Source organism: Pseudophryne corroboree, chromosome 6 (assembly GCF_028390025.1).
Source record: "Pseudophryne corroboree isolate aPseCor3 chromosome 6, aPseCor3.hap2, whole genome shotgun sequence".
NCBI classification, from domain to species: Eukaryota; Metazoa; Chordata; class Amphibia; order Anura; family Myobatrachidae; genus Pseudophryne; species Pseudophryne corroboree.
In genome coordinates this window covers 663,463,852-663,480,994 of record NC_086449.1, presented here as the reverse complement: position 1 = coordinate 663,480,994, position 17,143 = coordinate 663,463,852, and the positions used below count along the sequence as shown (strand labels likewise).

The window sequence follows — 17,143 nt, the reverse complement described above, 5'->3', positions numbered from 1 at the left end:
TGCTGGCGCTGCTGTTGTTGCTGCTGGGAGTCGATGGTCATCCCAGAGGGGAAGTCGTACTCGTAAGCCCACTTTTACTACTTCCACCAAGCAATTGACTGTCCAACAGTCCTTTGCGAGGAAGATGAAATATCACAGCAGTCATCCTACTGCAAAGCGGATAACTGAGGCCTTGGCATCCTGGGTGGTGAGAACCGTGGTTCCGGTATCCATCATTACTGCAGAGCCAACTAGAGACTTGTTGGAGGTACTGTGTCCCCGGTACCAAATACCATCTAGGTTCCATTTCTCTAGGCAGGCGATACCGAAAATTTACACAGACCTCAGAAAAAGAGTCACCAGTGTCCTAAAAAATGCAGCTGTACCCAATGTCCACTTAACCACGGACATGTGAACAAGTGGAGCAGGGCAGGGTCAGGACTATATGACTGTGACAGCCCACTGGGTAGATGTATGGACTCCCGCCGCAAGAACAGCAGCGGCGGCACCAGTAGCAGCATCTCGCAAACGCCAACTCTTTCCTAGGCAGGCTACGCTTTGTATCACCGGTTTCCAGAAAACGCACACAGCTGAAAACCTCTTACGGCAACTGAGGAAGATCATCGCGGAATGGCTTACCCCAATTGGACTCTCCTGTGGATTTGTGGCATCGGACAACGCCAGCAATATTGTGTGTGCATTAAATATGGGCAAATTCCAGCACGTCCCATGTTTTGCACATACCTTGAATTTGGTGGTGCAGAATTATTTAAAAAACGACAGGGGCGTGCAAGAGATGCTGTCGGTGGCCAGAAAAATTGCGGGACACTTTCGGCGTACAGGCACCACGTACAGAAGACTGGAGCACCACCAAAAACTACTGAACCTGCCCTGCCATCATCTGAAGCAAGAAGTGGTAACGAGGTGGAATTCAACCCTCTATATGCTTCAGAGGTTGGAGGAGCAGCAAAAGGCCATTCAAGCCTATACAATTGAGCACGATATAGGAGGTGGAATGCACCTGTCTCAAGCGCAGTGGAGAATGATTTCAACGTTGTGCAAGGTTCTGATGCCCTTTGAACTTGCCACACGTGAAGTCAGTTCAGACACTGCCAGCCTGAGTCAGGTCATTCCCCTCATCAGGCTTTTGCAGAAGAAGCTGGAGACATTGAAGGAGGAGCTAACACGGAGCGATTCCGCTAGGCATGTGGGACTTGTGGATGGAGCCCTTAATTCGCTTAACAAGGATTCACGGGTGGTCAATCTGTTGAAATCAGAGCACTACATTTTGGCCACCGTGCTCGATCCTAGATTTAAAGCCTACCTTGGATCTCTCTTTCCGGCAGACACAAGTCTGCTGGGGTTGAAAGACCTGCTGGTGAGAAAATTGTCAAGTCAAGCGGAACGCGACCTGTCAACATCTCCTCCTTCACATTCTCCCGCAACTGGGGGTGCGAGGAAAAGGCTCAGAATTCCGAGCCCACCCGCTGGCGGTGATGCAGGGCAGTCTGGAGCGACTGCTGATGCTGACATCTGGTCCGGACTGAAGGACCTGACAACGATTACGGACATGTCGTCTACTGTCACTGCATATGATTCTCTCACCATTGAAAGAATGGTGGAGGATTATATGAGTGACCGCATCCAAGTAGGCACGTCACACAGTCCATACTTATACTGGCAGGAAAAAGAGGCAATTTGGAGGCCATTGCACAAACTGGCTTTATTCTACCTAAGTTGCCCTCCCACAAGTGTGTACTCCGAAAGAGTGTTTAGTGCCGCCGCTCACCTTGTCAGCAATCGGCGTACGAGGTTACATCCAGAAAATGTGGAGAAGATGATGTTCATTAAAATGAATTATAATCAATTCCTCCGCGGAGACATTGACCAGCAGCAATTGCCTCCACAAAGTACACAGGGAGCTGAGATGGTGGATTCCAGTGGGGACGAATTGATAATCTGTGAGGAGGGGGATGTACACGGTGATATATCGGAGGATGATGATGAGGTGGACATCTTGCCTCTGTAGAGCCAGTTTGTGCAAGGAGAGATTAATTGCTTCTTTTTTGGGGGGGGTCCAAACCAACCCGTCATATCAGTCACAGTCGTGTGGCAGACCCTGTCACTGAAATGATGGGTTGGTTAAAGTGTGCATGTCCTGTTTTGTTTATACAACATAAGGGTGGGTGGGAGGGCCCAAGGACAATTCCATCTTGCACCTCTTTTTTCTTTTATTTTTCTTTGCGTTACGTGCTGTTTGGGGAGGGTTTTTTGGAAGGGACATCCTGCGTGACACTGCAGTGCCACTCCTAAATGGGCCCGGTGTTTGTGTCGGCCACTAGGGTCGCTAATCTTACTCACACAGTCAGCTACCTCATTGCGCCTCTTTTTTTCTTTGCGTCATGTGCTGATTGGGGAGGGTTTTTTGGAAGGGACATCCTGCGTGACACTGCAGTGCCACTCCTAAATGGGCCCGGTGTTTGTGTCGGCCACTAGGGTCGCTAATCTTACTCACACAGTCAGCTACCTCATTGCGCCTCTTTTTTTCTTTGCGTCATGTGCTGATTGGGGAGGGTTTTTTGGAAGGGACATCCTGCGTGACACTGCAGTGCCACTCCTAAATGGGCCCGGTGTTTGTGTCGGCCACTAGGGTCGCTAATCTTACTCACACAGTCAGCTACCTCATTGCGCCTCTTTTTTTCTTTGCGTCATGTGCTGATTGGGGAGGGTTTTTTGGAAGGGACATCCTGCGTGACACTGCAAAGCCACTCCTAAATGGGCCCGGTGTTTGTGTCGGCCACTAGGGTCGCTAATCTTACTCACACAGTCAGCTACCTCATTGCGCCTCTTTTTTTCTTTGCGTCATGTGCTGATTGGGGAGGGTTTTTTGGAAGGGACATCCTGCGTGACACTGCAGTGCCACTCCTAAATGGGCCCGGTGTTTGTGTCGGCCACTAGGGTCGCTAATCTTACTCACACAGTCAGCTACCTCATTGCGCCTCTTTTATTCTTTGCGTCATGTGCTGATTGGGGAGGGTTTTTTGGAAGGGACATCCTGCGTGACACTGCAGTGCCACTCCTAAATGGGCCCGGTGTTTGTGTCGGCCACTAGGGTCGCTAATCTTACTCACACAGTCAGCTACCTCATTGCGCCTCTTTTTTTCTATGCGTCATGTGCTGATTGGGGAGGGTTTTTTGGAAGGGACATCCTGCGTGACACTGCAGTGCCACTCCTAAATGGGCCCGGTGTTTGTGTCGGCCACTAGGGTCGCTTATCTTACTCACACAGTCAGCTACCTCATTGCGCCTCTTTTTTTCTTTGCGTCATGTGCTGATTGGGGAGGGTTTTTTGGAAGGGACATCCTGCGTGACACTGCAGTGCCACTCCTAGATGGGCCAGGTGTTTGTGTCGGCCACTAGTGTCGCTTAGCTTAGTCATCCAGCGACCTTGGTGCAAATTTTAGGACTAAAAATAATATTGTGAGGTGTGAGGTATTCAGAATAGACTGAAAATGAGTGGAAATTATGGTTTTTGAGGTTAATAATAATATGGGATCAAAATGACCCCCAAATTCTATGATTTAAGCTGTTTTTTAGTGTTTTTTAAAAAAAACACCCGAATCCAAAACACACCCGAATCCGACAAAAAAAATTCGGTGAGGTTTTGCCAAAACGCGGTCGAACCCAAAACACGGCCGCGGAACCGAACCCAAAACCAAAACACAAAACCCGAAAAATTTCAGGCGCTCATCTCTACTGGTCACTGGACACTGTGACAGCACCACAGCCCCTTTGATTGACAGTGACCGCACCAAAAAAAACCCTCTAGCTGTGCTGGACACAATGACTGACAGCCTCTTATGTACACTACTACAGTGACCGACACAGCCCCACAGACAGCCCCTGACGGACACTCTGACCGACAGCCCCTGACGGACACTCTGACCGACAGCCCCTGACGGACACTCTGACCGACAGCCCCTGACGGACACTCTGACCGACAGCCCCTGACGGACACTCTGACCGACAGCCCCTGACGGACACTCTGACCGACAGCCCCTGACGGACACTCTGACCGACAGCCCCTGACGGACACTCTGACCGACAGCCCCTGACGGACACTCTGACCGACAGCCCCTGACGGACACTCTGACCGACAGCCCCTGATGGACACTCTGACTGACAGCCCCACAAACAGCCCCTGATGGACACTCTGACTGGCAGCCCTGCAGCACAGCCCCTGATGGACATTCTGAGAGCCCCACAGCACAGCCCCTGATGGACACTCTGACTCAGCCTCTGATGGACACTCTGACAGCCTGTCCTTAAAAGGACAAAGACTGACAGCGCACAACAGCAGAGCTCCTTGCAGCGTGGAAGCATGCAGGGAAATGGCGCCGAGCCATGGGACAGCGAGCCTTTATAGACTCGAAGTCTCACGAGAATCCAATGTGAGATGACAACGTTCGGCCTCTTCCGCGATCCCGAGCCTGGTGAGAACTTTGCAAGCCGGCAATCCTGAAAATCCGAACCGCTCAACCAGCACAAATAGGAAAGCAATATTTTATACTTACATTCTCAACTTTTCCCTATTTAGGGGATGAAAATTATTTTATATTATAAGGAGATCAGGGTAGGGATGCTCTCTGCTGGAGTAGATTAGCGCTTCCAAACACACGGCAGCTAGGAAAAAAACACACCAGTCCAGGGTTTTCGTGCAATCTAACCATGAGAGTTTCTAATGGCCACTTTATTGTCAATACTAATTTCTCGACTGTGGCATAGTTTCTCTCATGTACATTTAACTTATTTCTTATGTAAATAATAGGATGATCTTCACCCTCTTTGTTTAAGGACAGGACCACATCTATCCCTACATCTTCTGTATCAGTTTGCACCACAATGAAAACTTCAACTCCTGGAAAGCCTTTTCTGCTTCAGGACTCCATTTAAACATAACTTTCTGTCTGCCCTTGGTAAGGTCTGTCAGTGGTACTGCAGTAGTGGCAAAAGTGGGTACAAACCTTCTATAATACCCTGTGAATCCTAAGAACGCACTCACCTGCTTCTTATTTAGGGGTCTTGGACAATTTTGTATTGCCTCAGTTTTACTAAGTTGGGGCTTTATCAAACTCTGCCAATGGTATATCAAATATACTTTACTTCTTCCATCCCTAGAAAGCATTTTTGGGGGTTTGCTGTCAATCCTGCCTTACGAATTACGTCAAACACGCTTTGTGCTCTGGGTAAGTGAGAATGCCAGTAGGGACTATAGATGATTACATCATCCAGATAAGCAGCAGCATGCTGTCTATGGGGCCTTAGAATTATATGCATCACCCTCTGAAATGTAGTAGGATCCCCATGTAACTCAAATGGCAACATTTTGTATTATAACAACCCTTCTGGTGCAGAAAAAGCTGTATTTTCTTTGGTCTTCTCGGTTAACTGCACTTGCCAATACCCTTTGGTTAAGTCTAGAGTGGTCAAGTACCTTACTGTTCCTAACCTTTCAATAAATTCATCCACCCGAGGAATTGGGTAAGCATCAAACTTTGACACATTATTAAGCACAATGGGACTTGACCACTCACTGGGGGTCATTCCGAGTTGATCGCTAGCTGCCGTTGTTCGCAGGCTAAAAATCGGCATTTCTGCACATGCGTATGGGCCACAGTGCGCACGCGCGACGTACTTTCACAAAAAACTATGCAGTTTTACACAAGGTCTAGCGACGCTTTTCAGTCGCACTGCTGATCGTTGAGTGACTGACAGAAAGTGGGTGTTACTGGGTGGTAACTGACCGTTTTCCGGGAGTGTGCTAAAAAACGCAGGCGTGTCAGGTAAAAACGCAGGTGTGCCTGGGGAAACGGGGGAGTGGCTGGCCGAACGCAGGGCGTGTTTGTGACTTCAAAACGGGAACTAAACAGACTGAAGTGATCGCAAGGTAGGAGTAGGTCTGCAGCTACTTTGAAACTGCTTGAAAAAATTTTAACCCGTTCTGCGATCCTTTCTGTTGCACTTCTGCTAAGCTAAGATACACTCCCAGAGGGCGGCGGCTTAGCGTTTGCACTGCTACTAAAAGCAGCTAGCGAGCGAACAACTCGGAATGAGGGCCACTATGTGACTCTTTAATAACCCCCAACTCCAAAAATGTGTACATTTCTTTAGAAACTGCTTCCGGTTGGGCTTCTAGTATTCTATAGGGCTTTAGGATAACCTTAACCCCTGGGTCAGTGATTGTCATGTTTAATGACTGTTGTTTTACCTGGTATGTCTGAGAACAAAACTATTTCTTATGAGAATTTTTTTAGCCTCCTGATTTTAAACAGTTGAGAGGGATTTAGCTAATGTTACGTCAAGAAACTAAAGCACCGGGTATACTGGAGGGGCTGGGAAGGCTGACATAGCCACTGTATCCTTCCGAGGCTTTATAATATTTACAGTATAACTGTTCTGGCTTTCTTTTCCCAGGCTGGTACACTTTATAATTGACTTCCCCCACTTTTTCTAGAATTTCAAAGGGTCCTAACCACTTAGCCAAACATGGATTTTCCACTGTGAGAACCAAAACAAGCACTCTATCCCTAGGAGCGAAGGTGCATAACTGGACATTGCCTTTGTACGCCCGCTGTTGTGACTGTTGAACCTGTTCCAATTGCTCTCTCTCTTTTTCTAACTTCAAGATCAGGTAGACCAGGGGTGGCCAACCAGTCAGAGACAAAGAGCCAAGAAATCTTGTTAGGTACATCAAAGAGCTGACATCGAGCCCAGGGCCGTCTTAACAGCAGTGTAGGCCCCTGGGCACAGCAATGCACTATCAGCGCAGCTTTGATGTTCCGCGGGCGGTAGGGGGTGTTCTATCTTACGCTCAGCATGTAGGACCTGGAACAGTAATTTCGGCTAATTTCGCCTTTACTGCATAGATGGGGCTAAACTGTAGAAGGAGGCATCGGGCTGAATGAATGGGCCCTGGTACATGACTTCCAAGGTGGTTAGTCATGTAACCAGTTAATACGTATGGGAGGGGTGGATAGTGGAGTGGGCTTAATATTTATATTTTTTGGTGGGAGGGCCGCTTGCTTGACTGTAGATATCTCCAGTTCTCGAAAATATATTTCTTAGCTTTAAATGGGATTAAAAAAACTAGAGAGTCCCACCTGTCATATGGTTCTGGAGACTTGGGGTTCAGAGTTCAGGAGCCAGAGCAATTCACCAACGAAAATCTAAAACTGCATATTAGGCATGTGGAGCTGGAGCAGGGACCATCTGCTTGAAGGCTGATATCTCTGGTTCTGGGCATAGTAGAGACAAGCTTCCAGTGTCCACTGAAAACGGGGAGTCCCAGCTTTTGGATTATACCCTCATAAAAACTCTAAGTCAGACAGAACACGAGATATCTGGCTGGGAAGAGCAATTAACAGGCTTGGATGGGGACCACTGGTTTCAAGTCGGATATCTCTGGTTCCCCAGGGCCGATTTACAAAAATCTGCTACCCCTGGAAAGAGGGCACCCTCAGCTATCAGCCCAAGGCCCTTAAACTCCTGGGGCCCTTGGGCAAGAGCCCATACGAAAAGACGGCCCTGATCGAGCCGAAGGCGCACTTGCAAAAATGGGGTGTGACCTTGTGCCTGCTAGGCCACGTTCCTGGTATAAAATACATTGAAAAAGCCAGATCCGACATAAAATACATTGAAAAAGCCACTTCTACATCAAATTATTGAAAAAGCCAGATCCGCATAAAATATATTTAAGAAGCCAGATTCACATAATACACTTCAGTTCCCCCATGTGTCACTCCAGCCAGCAGCTGCCTGTGTCACTCCAGCCAGTTCCCCCATGTGTATTCGGCTCCCTCAGTTCTCAGTCCCTGTAGTGCTGCTGCGTGTCTTGCTGGAGTGCAGCAGTTTAAGGATCTGTTATGGTCACGTGACTTCGAGTGTTGGGAGCCACATTTGAATAAAGAAAGAGCCGCATGTGGCTCAAGAGCCACGCTTTCGCCACCACTGAGGTAGACAATCAACTGGTTCAACAACATTTTATTTTTCAGTAGTAGATATATCATTCTGTGTCCCACTACTGTTCTCATCATTCTCTGGCTCCCCCAATCATGCATGAGAAGGGCACATTTCAGACTCAGAAGACACTCCCACTGCTGCTGTATTAGTAACATTCTCAAATAGGTCTGGGCTATTTGCTTATGTAACAAATCGGCTTTCCCACAGCTTCCAGAAGTGGACAAAGTCTCTCCCCAAAATTGCATCATACATCAAGCCAGGAACCAAACGTACAGAGACTACAGCAGAAACCACACTGCATTACTATGCTCACCCCCACAGTAACATAATACAGAGTATCCCCATGTATGCAGGTCACACCAACAGTTTTTCCCTTACAGTTTAAGGGGTTTACCAATACAGTTTTCATTAGAGTAAAACAGGCTACCAGAATCTAACACAGCCTCTACCTAGTTGCCTTCTATAGTGTCTATAAAGATTTGCTTATTTGTCTTAGCCTGACGGTCTGCAGTGCAGGCTAGCTGAGTAAAGAAAGACACTCTGCGACTGACATAAGCAGTATCACTCACAATGCACAGGTTCAAAGGCAAGTGAACAATAAGCAGAAATATGGCCCAAGCCACCACATTGAAAACATTGTATCATATTATTATCAAGTCTTTTACGGGGCAGGAACCTTCCTGGCACTGCTGGCCTACTTTCAGGTTCCAAACCCAGTGTCTTAGCTTCTTTCCACCGCCCAGCACCCTTCTCTCGGTCACTGGAGATTGCCGTTGCGGGACTAGGGCCCAGTGGTGTACACTTAATTCCCCAGCTGCAAAATACAGATGTGTCCTCATGCATCCTTGCCTGTGATATGAACACATCGAAGGCAAGGAGGTTTGGCAAAATGTAGCATTTGCGGGTGCGTGCACACAAATGCACCTGCGAAGAATGCAAGGAACCGACCTGAGTGCACAGGTAGTGAGCGTAAGACTTTCCCACTGCCCTGCACAGTTAGGGGGACCCAGCGGCATACTATGAGCACGGGCAGCAGAAGGTGTGCTCCGCTCCCTGTAGTTTCATGCAGTTTTCTACGGTGGCATAACAGGACAAAGGAAAAGTAGCAGTGTGCGTTCACACGATGCATACGCATCACAGGAACACCACGCAATGCTGCTATTTAAAGAGAAGATGTATAAGGACACATATGTACCCGTCCACCATATCAACTATTTAGTCTGCTCTTACGCACAGTTGTAGGTAGAGAACGTGGGTATCGATCCTTAATGACCCTTTCCACAATCTGTGGTCCTGTTATCAACTCTGGCTCTGTTATCAACTCTGGCTGTAACCACTTTGTGGTGAGATGGACGAGGTAATATTTTTGAGAGTGGGGAGGCTTTTCTGTTTGATATTCCCAACAGTGAACTCGTTGGACACCAACAAACATTGTAACTCCCAATCAAATTAGGATTTCTTGTTTTAATTTTATGTAATGTAACTTCTTGCTGAATTGTGTTGGTTTCCTGCTGAGCTGATGTAGCCTGTACCAAGGTCTAAACAATGTCCTTTATGTTATCATTGGATGTAGGTTTGAAGCAAAATCTGGCTTCCCTAAGCATCTGCCGACTCCACCAGCATGGACTTCACGGTATATGAGCTGATGTCCACAACACCAGATTGGTGTCTGTCCCTTGAAACGTAAACTTTTCCTATCGCTGCAATTTTCAGTGTTGCTCACATTTGCTTCCACCAATTGTAAGACGATCAGAGTAGGGGTACACTCTCATGGGGTAGATGGGCACCTCCAAACACGTAGCGGCTAGGAAGACAGCACACCAATCCAGGGTTTTTGTGCAATCTAGCACATAATATATTCCCTATCCCAGAATGGTAGAACCTAATGCCCCTACCACAACATATGCACAGTACTTACAGTCAGGAAATCACAGTGTCTCACAACAAGCTTGCTGACTGTTTTCCCAGGTAGTGAGCATTGAGCCAAGCCCTGACAGAACTTAAATCAGCCTCCTAGAGGTGCAGGCCCTAAATAGCCTGATCTCAGGCTGAAGGCCTAAAGCAGTGCTTTTCAACCACTGTACCGTGGCACCTTAGTGTGCCCAGAGTGGTCTCCAGGTGTGCCGCCATAGAAACAGAGCCAGGCCCTTCAGTGTTTTGCCGCTACCTGGAACAATCAATACTTGTGGGTTAAGTGACCGCAGAGCAAGTTCTAATTTTGGACACGTGCAGTGTTGGCTCTTCTGGCTTTCTCAGATGTGGCTCAGACGTTACCTATGGAGAAGCTGTGACATGACATCCTAGGTCACGCAACTGCACCATGCATCACCATTATATTTGAGTTAAAAAAAAATTGTGTGCCTTGGCAATATTTAAATCTTGTTCAGTGTGCCGCGAGTTGTAAAAGGTTGAAAACGCTGGCCTAAAGACTTGTAACGGACCCTGTAGGTGAAGCCCTCTCTTTCATCCCACCTCCACACCCCCAGGAACCATATCCAGCTTTTACTAAAAGCCCCAACTCTCATCAAGTCTGTTTAGCAAAACAGACATTTCCTGGGGGTTTAAAACACACAGACCAAAAACCTGGGACAAACAAATCTCCCATTGATCACTTTACCAGTGGTTCTATAACAATATACAGTATTTAGGTTCTTTTACAGTTTTACAGAAATCATTTTGTATTAATCCCCTTACCCCTTAAATCTAAAGCAGTATCACAATAAATGTGAATTGCGTATCATTCATTTTTTGTTTATAGACTAAAGAAAATGTTATATAGCTAACTGTTGTCAATGTACAATAGTAGATAAAGCGTATATCCTTACTGCACCTATGTTAATCCAGCCTTTAATTAAGGTTCTGAAAGGCAGGTCTTTCCGATGTGTAAGCAGGTAATTTCAGGGTGTGTTCTTAATCGACAGTATATCCTGCAACACTCCTCCTCATCACTGGCTAAAACCATATAACTCTGCTCCTTGATATGCAATTGTAGTTGTCTCTTCCAGCACTTAGGGGTTGATGTATCAAGCAGTGAAAAGAGTGGAGAAGTGGACTAATGGAGAAGTTGCTCATAGCAACAGCAACCAATCAACTTTGAGGAAGCATTTATCAAGTACAATACATAAAATAAAAGGTGCTAATTGGTTGCTATGCTTCTCCACTGGTTCATTTCTCTACTCTTTTCACTGCTTGATATAGCAATCCCTATGGGGAAGATGTACTACACCTTGGAGATAACGTGGAGAGAGATAAAGTACCAACCAATAAGCTCCTGTCATTTTTCCAACACAACCTGTAACGTGGCAGTTAAGAGCTATTCGGTTGTGGAGACTCTGTTTAAAGGTACTTGTCCGATGGTACAGATGCCCTTCTGTGCTTGCAAAATGTTCCCTGGGGCTTCTGCCACGGTCTGCAAATGTGCTTAGGCTGTTTTCACGTTACATATCTGGTGGGAATGTTTGTGCTGCCCCCCTTCTGGAGTTTTATTTCTTTATCTAAAGAAATGAGCCAGCCCATTAGCTCGGAACCTGTTTATTGGCTCGTTAATAGGATTGATTGTCCTATATTATCCTACAAAAAGTCACTTTTAAAGCATCTTAAAAGTGCGGCTAAAGCTGTAATTCCAGTTCACTGTAGATCTCAGACTCCCCCAACTATAGCAGAATGGTTTGCCAGACTGGAGTTCTATATGACCACGGACGATCTTATGATTTCTAGAGCCACTAAGGGGTCTATTAATTAAGCAGTAAAAAAGAGTGGAGAAAAGCACCAGTGGAGACGTTGCCCATGGCAACCAATCAGCTTTGAAGGAAGCCTTTACCAAGTACATTTTACAAAATGTAAGGGAGATGCTGATTGGTTGCTATGGGCAACATCTCAACTAGTCTGTTTCTCCACTGTTTTCAGAATAGACCCCTAAGTGTACAGAGTTTAAGGGAGATGCTGATTGGTTGCCATGGGCAACATCACAACTAGTCTGTTTCTCCACTGTTTTCAGAATAGACCCCTAAGTGTACAGAGTTTAGTGTTATCTGTACAATTCAAATAATCTACGTCCTATTTAGGCCACATTAGCGGGAATTGTTAAAGTGCTACATGGTCTAAATTAGTTCTATTAATATTTACTTGGGTGGTTTCCCTCTCCCTCCCTCCCTCCCTCCCTTCGTTTTCTTCTTGTGAATCTATTAGTTTTACTTTTTATGATCACTGCTTACTGTGGTTATTTTACCAATTTAAAAATGATGTTGGTATTCTTTATGTGGGGGTTTTGCACCCTTTGTTACTGACTTTGATGATCTTAGTAAAGCCCTTTTTTGCAACAACAAAAAAAGGGGGAGCAACCCCTGTGAGTTAAAAACATTTTGTGATATCGACTAGAGATCAGATGACAATAAGAGGCGTTTCTACACTGAATTACCTATATGTTTTAGCAGGCACAGTCATCAGCTGGACAAGCAATAACATCATACTGTTGCATTGCCCGCTTCTGACACAGAGTACATGGCACTCACAGAAACAGCCAAGGAGGCATTGTGGCTGAAGGAGACATTGTGGGGTCTGTTCATAAAGCAGTGAAAAGTGTGGAGTTGTCAGTCAGTGGAGAAGTTGCCCATGGGAACCAACAGCTGCTGTGTATAATTTTATACTGTAGAATGCATTTTACAAATAGAGGTGACATTTGCAAAATGCATTCAATAAAATTATACATAACAGCTGTTGGTTGCCATCGGCAACTTCTCCACATTTTTCACTGCTTTATGAATAGACCCCACAATTCAGCCACAGTGCCAACAAAGGTGCAATGGATTTGTCTGCCAGTATAAAACATTATAGTCAGTCTAAGCATATTGCATAAGACTATTTTATTAGACAGCGGTTAAATTGCACTTTAGTCAGTGTAAAATATATGGTGGGGAGAATCTTGCAGATATGTTGACCAAATGTCTTTACTAAATGCCTTTCTACAAAAATGCGGACTGGAATGCATTTGATACATTGATGTTTTAGGTCTTATATATATATATATATATATATATATATATAAAGAAAGGATAAGGTGGTTTTAAGCGACCAGTGGTGTCTGATGCTAATAGGAGACTCAAATTTAAAAGAAAATATTTTTATTAAATCTAATATGCACCAATAAAAACAAATAAAACAGTAGCCCTAGTTACAAGGGGCTAAAAAAGTTTACTAAAAAACCGTATATAAAATATAAGTTAGTATAAAATCAATAATACGAACTTAGATATGACAAGAGAAAAAAAGTCCTAAAAAGTACAAACTTGGACATAAGATCAGCATAAAAAGTATATAAAAAAAATTCTTAGCTTTTAGAGAGGATATGTATCATAGCACCCAATGCGTTTCGTCCTATCTGGACTTCATCAAGGGGTGACAAACATCTGGGACAGCTCATCTATATATACCTGTATTGATAAGGAAGTGATAGCTACATCACTTCCTGTCAATTAACAGGTGTCAATATTTGTATATTGGTTAAGCATTCAAAATACAGTGGAAATGCTCCTACATCATAATGTCATCATGCTGGGTAAAACCGCTTTGTAGATAAACGTATTTTGTGTACTTAAAGTTAGAGAAAACGTTCATGAAGTTTAAAGTCCCGGACTTTCTGTCCGGATCGCGGGTGACGTCACGTCCGCCCTGCTTCCGGTGTCCGTCATTCCTCATTGCGCATGCGCCGAGTGCGGGTTGTAGAGGGTTCTTATCCGGCATCCACTGCGCATGCGCCCGTTCTCCCATCAAGTTACAGTGGCTTTCATCGTGTGTGCAGTAGCGGCGGCCATTTTCTTGGAGTACATTCCTCCAGACATTTATTTGTACAGTCAGGTGGTAGCGGCGGCCATTTTGGATAGGATTTTTCATAATGGAAATGGATGTAAAGACGAAAATAAAGAAAAAATATGTTTCAGAAAGAATATTTGCGTGAATGTTTCATATTCATACTTAATTCTACTGGTAATTCTGATCCCAAATATGGACATAATTGGAACAACAAGTATAATTAGATGTCTGGCTGATATTTAGCAAGAAAGTATTGATAGTTTCATAATGCAAGGTTTAATAGTGCTAGTAATTCTACCTTGTTATATACTAGTATACTTTATGTCATGAGGTGAGTGTCAAAAAAATCACTCCCATGTTGAAACTGATATAGTAGCAGTCACACTTTTAAAGAGCAAGGTGCAGGTGGTAGCATAGTGTATACAGATATTTTTTAGAAAGATTCTTTTTAAAAAACATATTTGCAACGAAGTTCCCATACGAGGGTGAGATAGGGTAGATTGGTTAGTGTAATAACCTCTTAGCCCTTGTTCAAGAAAATTACAGCACCCAGTCTTCCATGATGGTTCCCCATCTATGTACTAGTTGGGCCCGACACTGCTTGGCTTCCAAGATCGAACGGAGTTGGGCATCTCAAGTGTGGTATGGCTGTAGCATCGGCGTGGTTTTTTGGAGGTATCACAATAACGGCGTGGTAAAAGAAGTGAATGAAGTTGAAAATAGCAGAAGGTAAAGGACAAATAGCCTAAATTGGAAGAATAAACGCGGTCACCTTACTTTCACAGAAAGGGGGCTATTTCATAGCCTTCATTGAAGCCATCTGGATGCATGGTGTTGAGTTCAAATATCCAGAACATTTCACGTTTTTATAAAAGGTTGGATAGGTCACCGCCTCTTTCCCCCAAAGAGACCAGTTCAATGCCTTTGAAGGTTAGTTCGTCAGGATCCGAGTTGTGGCAAGCATGGAAGTGTTTAGGTACTGCATGTGTTAGTACTTTGTTTTTAATGTTTCTTATATGTTCCTGTATACGGATTTTTAAGGGTCTTTTCGTTTTCCCTATGTACTTCATCCCACATGAGCACTCAAGCATGTAAATCACTGACATCGTATTACAGTTAATGAACTGCTTAATCTTGTGCTCTTTTGATCCATTGGTGTTTTTGAAGGTTTTCCTGGTAGGGTGTACGTACCGGCATATGTTGCAGCGGCCGCATTTATAACACCCAGTGCATTTGGGCATATTCGATCGTACTTCCGGGTTCCTCAGCATACTTGGTGCCACCAGATCTTTGAGGTTTTGTGACTTCCTAAACACCACTAAGGGATCCTTTGGGAGGTTGTTCCAGTGTTTCTTAAGGGTTTTCTTAATAATCTTCTCGTGTCTGCTGTATGTGGTGATAAACCGTACTGTGTCATCTCGTTTTTCCTTTGTTTTATATTTCAGGAGTTGTTCCCTCTCCAATCTCCTATCACCACATACAGCAGACACGAGAAGATTATTAAGGAACCCGGAAGTACGATCGAATATGCCCAAATGCACTGGGTGTTATAAATACGGCCGCTGCAACATATGCCGGTACGTACACCCTACCAGGAAAACCTTCAAAAACACCAATGGATCAAAAGAGCACAAGATTAAGCAGTTCTTTAACTGTAATACGATGTCAGTGATTTACATGCTTGAGTGCTCATGTGGGATGAAGTACATAGGGAAAACGAAAAGACCCTTAAAAATCCGTATACAGGAACATATAAGAAACATTAAAAACAAAGTACTAACACATGCAGTACCTAAACACTTCCATGCTTGCCACAACTCGGATCCTGACGAACTAACCTTCAAAGGCATTGAACTGGTCTCTTTGGGGGAAAGAGGCGGTGACCTATCCAACCTTTTATAAAAACGTGAAATGTTCTGGATATTTGAACTCAACACCATGCATCCAGATGGCTTCAATGAAGGCTATGAAATAGCCCCCTTTCTGTGAAAGTAAGGTGACCGCGTTTATTCTTCCAATTTAGGCTATTTGTCCTTTACCTTCTGCTATTTTCAACTTCATTCACTTCTTTTACCACGCCGTTATTGTGATACCTCCAAAAAACCACGCCGATGCTACAGCCATACCACACTTGAGATGCCCAACTCCGTTCGATCTTGGAAGCCAAGCAGTGTCGGGCCCAACTAGTACATAGATGGGGAACCATCATGGAAGACTGGGTGCTGTAATTTTCTTGAACAAGGGCTAAGAGGTTATTACACTAACCAATCTACCCTATCTCACCCTCGTATGGGAACTTCGTTGCAAATATGTTTTTTAAAAAGAATCTTTCTAAAAAATATCTGTATACACTATGCTACCACCTGCACCTTGCTCTTTAAAAGTGTGACTGCTACTATATCAGTTTCAACATGGGAGTGATTTTTTTGACACTCACCTCATGACATAAAGTATACTAGTATATAACAAGGTAGAATTACTAGCACTATTAAACCTTGCATTATGAAACTATCAATACTTTCTTGCTAAATATCAGCCAGACATCTAATTATACTTGTTGTTCCAATTATGTCCATATTTGGGATCAGAATTACCAGTAGAATTAAGTATGAATATGAAACATTCACGCAAATATTCTCTCTGAAACATATTTTTTCTTTATTTTCGTCTTTACATCCATTTCCATTATGAAAAATCCTATCCAAAATGGCCGCCGCTACCACCTGACTGTACAAATAAATGTCTGGAGGAATGTACTCCAAGAAAATGGCCGCCGCTACTGCACACACGATGAAAGCCACTGTAACTTGATGGGAGAACGGGCGCATGCGCAGTGGATGCCGGATAAGAACCCTCTACAACAAGCACTCGGCGCATGCGCAATGAGGAATGACGGACACCGGAAGCAGGGCGGACGTGACGTCACCCGCGATCCGGACAGGAAGTCCGGGACTTTAAACTTCATGAACGTTTTCTCTAACTTTAAGTACACAAAATATGTTTATCTACAAAGCGGTTTTACCCAGCATGATGACATTATGATGTAGGAGCATTTCCACTGTATTTTGAATGCTTAACCAATATACAAATATTGACACCTGTTAATTGACAGGAAGTGATGTAGCTATCACTTCCTTATCAATACAGGTATATATAGATGAGCTGTCCCAGATGTTTGTCACCCCTTGATGAAGTCCAGATAGGACGAAACGCTTTGGGTGCTATGATACATATCCTCTCTAAAAGCTAAGAATTTTTTTATATACTTTTTATGCTGATCTTATGTCCAAGTTTGTACTTTTTAGGACTTTTTTTCTCTTGTCATATCTAAGTTCGT

General features: G+C 44.5%; 1 protein-coding gene and 2 pseudogenes across 1 annotated transcript in view; 1 reads left to right on the top strand and 2 right to left on the bottom strand.

Moving 5' to 3' along the window:
- The window catches only part of LOC134933200 (A disintegrin and metalloproteinase with thrombospondin motifs 2-like), a 968,191-nt gene that overhangs the window by 464,483 nt on the left and 486,565 nt on the right, over nucleotides 1–17,143 (bottom strand). The gene's annotated exons all lie outside the window — the stretch shown is intronic.
- Nucleotides 14,344–14,462, bottom strand: LOC134937687 (5S ribosomal RNA; annotated as a pseudogene).
- On the top strand, nucleotides 15,919–16,037 carry LOC134937686 (5S ribosomal RNA; annotated as a pseudogene).